Raw genomic sequence first — 6,000 nt, forward strand, 5'->3', positions numbered from 1 at the left:
TATAAATGTTCATTCTTGAACATTATATTAAACCTAGAGTAAAATGTGAAGTATTTTCATCGACTAAAAGTACACTAAAAATAAAAAGGGTGAGGTTGACTACATAACCTTTTGCACTCAAATTAGCGTACTAAGCTTAATGGGGCTATATGTTAGTTTTTGCTATCGCTACATGGCCAGCGTTAGCGTCAACAACTGAATACTTACCAGTCTAGAAGAAACATTGTGAGTTCAGCATCAAACTTCATTCCTCTACTTGCCAAGAGCGGTCTCCAGTGGTTGAAAGCAAACAAAATGTTAACCCTTGTTTTGCTTCTATTTCTAATCACATATTTTCTTCTAGTGAAGTAAGCATGCTAACCCGCTAGCCCTGGCCTGGCCAGCATGTGTCTTATCATTTTCCAATAGCGAGTAACTGTAGTGTCAAGTCTGCCCCTGCAGCCTAACATGATAGGCTGAAGAAGGCATATTCTCTTATCTTATCTTCTAAATGCTAAAATATAAATGCAACCACCAAGGCGACCCACCACCACCACCACCACCACCACCACCCCACCACCACCGCTATCCGCAATCAAACACAACAAAAACAAGAAAAAAGATGTATTAAAGCCCCTTAATTTAGCTTGGAATGGTAATTAAATAAATTAATTCCTACCTATTTTTTTTTATTTTTTATGTTGTTTGTGGTAGCAGGTTGAAAGGTTTTTTTTTTTTTTTTTTTTTTTTTAGTAAGCTTTTTTGCTTTGAGAGGAGTCTGTCTGACATGTTCATATAGTAAACTGTAGAGTCCACTGTCCACTCTGACATCTTGTATCCATATCTTTCTCAGCTAGCTACCAGCTTTTCTTTATTTGCTTTGCTTGTTAAGTATTCACTATATCTGACAGAGTAGATCAGCTTAAGAACAATATTTTCACTTGTGTAGGTAAAAGATTCCAAACCCTAAGTGGGAGATTCAAAGGTTTTTTTAACAAAAAAAAAAAAAAAAAAAAAAAAAAAAAAAAAAGGTGGTTGTCAACAGCATCAACCAGACTAAATGAAAAGGATGATGTGGTTCAAAATTGGCGAAAGTTAGTCTTGACCCCTACCAGACATTTGATGAAAATATGCATAGATGATAAAATAAACTCAGCTACTCATCAAAAATCCAGCTGGGTTAATCAGGTTGTTCTTACACTGTCTATGAGTGTAAGCTAGTATTACCTTACATGGCTCCGCACATGCAACATTTTTATTGGTTTCACCAGTGCGCCTGACAAGGCCAAATATTTGCCTTTCGCAAAGTATGGCTAATCCAATTTCCGTGGGTCAGATGTAATAAAAACAGCCAAAGTTATGCATTTCATTTTGATTAAATACTGAAATCAGACCCTAATTGAAAGCCTCAAGAGAACTGGCAGAATGTATGCAGTTTAAAAGGGATGCATTTGTGAGGCATAAGAAATTGAAGGATGATAAAATTAATAAAATTATGCAATTTAATGAAAATTTTAGCAAAAAGTTTGGATGCACCCAAATTATGTGCTAGTATACCTAAATGAAAAAGTTAAGTGCACCAGCGCAACCAATGTAAAAAGTTAGTCAAGAGTCCTGGCTTAACTATTATTGTGCATATAGTTTTTTGCATATATACATACTGAGGCATGTGTAAGGCAAGAAGTAGGCATGTGATTAGTGAAATGGAATTCAAGAAACATTTAAACATGTTTCAGGTGGCTCTTGAGCATAATGTGAAGCATGTAAAGGATTTGGTAGTCGGCCACCATAATGAAAAACTACCTGGTATAGCCTGTGGTGTAGTTTGACATATGACACCCAAACCGTAGCAGTCTGCAGAAAAACCTAGTGTGCAACAACTGTCATTACAATTTGAAACTTGACCTCCCCAAACCAGCCAAAAAAAGCAAAGCTGTTGTACTTACTCCTTTCATTCAACTATCTATTTGTTAGCATTGACATGTGGTTATTTATTGTGTTGAGGAGACACACTCTTTGATACAGTCCCCTGTGAGGAACTCACTCACTCAGAGATTGTACACTGAGCAACGTGCAAACCAGCAGAGGCATAAGTACTACCAGTTCGCTGAAGAGAAAGAAAAAAAAAAAAAAAAAAAAATTGATTGCCTTTATCATGAAAAAACTTTTACATGAATACACATAGTATATGGGGAAAGCGTTCTGTGGCCTTCGGCGTGATTTACATTTATATCAGTGGACTTTAATTTCCTTTGGGAAAATCCTCATTTTCATACAAATGAATGGATTAACTAAGTATGATTGCTTGCTAGATCAATAAGACTAGAGCTAGAACAATAAATCAGCCAAGCAAATACTGTATATCGGCCAATATTAGCATATTGTAGATAAATCGGTAAAAGTGCATATGTCGGCTTATATGTACCAAGAAATTGCGGTGCAGAAATGGCAAACTAGGTTTGAGCCAATTTAAAAATGGTGACAAGTTGATTTTTTAAACATAAAATGAATGTAAACTGTCTTGCACAGAACATATCTTGGCCATAATTTAAAAGGAAAAATCTAACAGATCTGTATCAACATTGTTTGCATATGCTTTGTGTTTACGTTTAAAATTACAATCGGATTTAACATTTATTTTGTAATATCTTATTTGATTTTAGTATATCTGAAAAGGCCTGATCGATACTAGAAATTTGAGGTTTATTTTCAATGTGAGTTTATAAAATCAGGCGATATTCTTTTTTTAACCTATGCCCAAGACATGAAACATTTTTGATAAGATCCCTTAAATTTGGTTATTGGAGAATTGTGACTAAGATATATGATAAGCTACTATCAGTTCATATACTGGCCTGGCTAATTTATCGATCTAGCTCTTATACTATGTATACCTTAACTTCATTGTGTATATTTAGCTCATAGGCACAAAAACTTCCAGCAGCATGAATACAGGTCTATCTTATCTTTTTTGTTGAAAATTTAGAAGGATATGGACACATGTCAGTACCCTCCAAATTGCCTAATGCCAACTAAAGAAGATCCTTAATAATGCACACCATTAACAGCTGTGTAGTTACCGGAACAGAGAGGGTAAAGAACTGGTTTGGACAGACAATTTAAGATGTGCAGTTAAGGATAGTATTGACTACTAAAAAGTTAAGTTAGTTGTATTGCATCTTTGATTACTGTGTTCCCAGAAGCACAATTGCACATACAGTAAGTGGTCTTTTACCTTCAGTCTATAATAACAGGATGTGTGCCGCTTGTAGGTGGAGAAATTGTATGTTGGGGAAACAAAGCTTTGCGGATGGAAATGTAACTGCACATTAAAAAGACATTATCTGTTGTTAGACAAGAGGAGGACCGGAGTAAACTTGATATTAAAAAAGGACAATGCTGTGCAAAGGTTAAGCAAATTAGATGTTTAGATTCTTTTAAATCAGGGAGGCCATTAAATCGGTCCTAAAGGTCATTCTGCGGCACGACAATATTCCCAAACATACAGCCAGAGTCATAAGCAACTATCTGCAGCGACACGAAGAACAAGGAGTCGTGCAACATCCCATCTGGAGTTACATGGAGACATAAGAAACTGAGACAGCCCAAAACCAAAGAAGAACTGTGGCAAGTTCTCCAAAATGCTTGGAACAACCTATCTGCCAAATACCATGAAAAATTGTGTGCAAGTGTACCGAGGAGAGCTGGTGCTGTGGTCACATCAAATATTGACTGAATACTTTTATTTGATTCAGGTCAGTTCTGTTTACTTCACTTTTTGAATAAAAAATTATTAATTGCATTATAGTTGAAAGCATCCGCCTCACTTTACTTTTAGTGTCAAAAACTTTTGCACAGTCTGTAGCTATTCTTTTGCAACGGTCTGCGTTGAAAACACATCTTTAGTAGAAACCAACAACAAAATTGCCGTTAAAACCAAAAATGACCAGCGGCACAAGTTAAGTTTGTCAGTTTGTCAAAAACAAAAAAAAGAAAAAAAAAAAAGAAGAAGCAGCATGCCATGGCTTCCTCGCGTAGCCACCTATTCACAACCTCTCCAACAGGAAAATAATGTAAAATATATTTGTGTTGAAGTGCCAGGCGACATAGTCAGCTAGCTAGTGAGCCAGCCAAAAGCTACTTTATACTAAGCAGATGTATCGTTAGCCTTCAAGCTAACATGGGTATGCATTTCAGAGACAGTCAACAGTGAGATTCCAAGTTCCTGCACTCCCCCTCTGGTTCCGTTAAGACAAGCCGACAAGCTGAAGGTTGAATTAAAGATTTAGCGGTTAAGTGTTTCGCAAGGTTAAGATGTGACAGAAGAGGAGACTAACACGGAAACATTAAAATGTTTCTTTGCAGATGAGAAAGTGAACTGTGAAAATATCAGCTAGCACTGCATATGAGTGTCTGGACAGACGGAGACAACTAGACGTAACGTTAGCAATCTTACCTGGAGGATTGAAGGTGTCGTGCAGAGCAGGAATTTGTTCAGGGACGCCAGTAGTAATTGTTTTCGGTTGGTCATTTAGTTCAAAAGAGTCCTGTTTTACCTCGGGCTGACTCACGGTTCAACCAAAGAGACTGACTGACTGCGCTGCCTCTCAGCCACAACGGCGACTGAGTGCAGCTCGGGATCCGCTTTTGACTGGGAAGGATCCTCAGTATCGCGAGATAGTGCGAGAGCGCCGAGATATCCATGAACCAATCAAATTAGCTGGCTGGAGCTTTGTGAAGAACGCTGAGGAGAGATTGTGCTCTGTGCGAATAAAATCAAATAAAATAAAACAAAGTAAAATAAAGCAAAACGAGACACAACAAAACAAAGCAAAGTAAACAGAGCAAAACGTTGTATCATGTTAGAATAAAGGTAGCAAGACATTGCGTCTTTTGTGTACAATCATATTCCGCTTGCAGAAAATTTACATCATAATGTCTACATCATAAAAAAGACTTAAAAATTGTATTATTTTCAATGTATATTTGATATTTTTTATCAAGGATAATAAGAAATACAATTATTTAGAAATAATTGTTGTGCCAAGATTTATGTTCTACAGTACTGCCTGACTGCTGTTATCATGATAGTGTAACAACTGTCTGTTCTTGTTCTATCTTGCAAAAAAGACAAATGAATACATAAAACAACAAATAAACCTTAAAAGGTAACAAGAAGTAAAAAGAAGTATAAAAAAAGTAAGATAACCAATAAATTAAAGACCGGAGTACCGGAGTGCATGACAGTTACGTTGAGTACAGTCAACGTAACTGTAATAAGAGTAAAACCTCATTTGTAAATATCATACAAAAGCATCAATGTCTTTGTCAAGATCATAATAACCAAATCATGTACATATTAAATGTTTATTCTAGGAGCAATAAAAAATCTGAAAGAAGACCTCCCAATGTCAGTGTTTACTGTTGGAACCTCTTGCTGAGCCAGTCTGCAGAAATGTGTTTGACAAATTACAGAAAGGAGGAAAAGGAGAAATATATCAGTTCATGTGCATGAAATGTTGTTTCATGTACTTAAATCCCCCTAACCTTGCGTCAGGCTTACACTTACTTATTCTCTGGACAATCACATGGATTGTATGAACAGACTGTAAGAGCAAAAACACGTAATATAGCATCGGCTGGCATATAGAGATTAATGAGGATGCTAAGTGATACATTAATTTCATGACTTCTAAAAAAGACTAAAAATGAATGAAGCGTCCAAAAACTAATGTTTAATTAGTTAATCAAAACATTCCTTTTTTGTAATCCAGTCATTCATTTCCTTAAGGCACCTCAGGGGGCATCATATGATTTACACACCATTAATTCATGTATTGCCTTACATCTCACTTCTGTCTCTCACTTTAATGCATTATTCACCACTTTGTTCAGGCCAAGCCTCGCTCATTGTATCTCCCCAGCTGAAAAGACTCAACGTGTAAATCTGGATTCTGGTGTAGTAGGGAAGTGTCTACCTTTGGTGATAAGCCAAGGTTGCTTATGGCATCACGCTGCATA

At 36.5% G+C, this 6,000-nt stretch overlaps 1 protein-coding gene across 2 annotated transcripts in view; it reads right to left on the bottom strand.

Annotated features, from left to right (window-relative positions):
• Nucleotides 1–4,610, bottom strand: part of glceb (glucuronic acid epimerase b) — a 52,906-nt gene extending 48,296 nt beyond the window's left edge. For both annotated transcript variants that reach the window (XM_040140675.1, XM_040140588.1), the window contains exon 1: nucleotides 4,436–4,610. The gene's annotated coding sequence lies outside the window, so the exon portion shown is untranslated. The remainder of the gene's footprint in view (nucleotides 1–4,435) is intronic.
• Between the last annotated feature and the right edge of the window lie 1,390 nt (nucleotides 4,611–6,000).

Source organism: Xiphias gladius, chromosome 1 (genome assembly GCF_016859285.1).
Source record: "Xiphias gladius isolate SHS-SW01 ecotype Sanya breed wild chromosome 1, ASM1685928v1, whole genome shotgun sequence".
NCBI lineage: Eukaryota > Metazoa > Chordata > Actinopteri > Istiophoriformes > Xiphiidae > Xiphias > Xiphias gladius.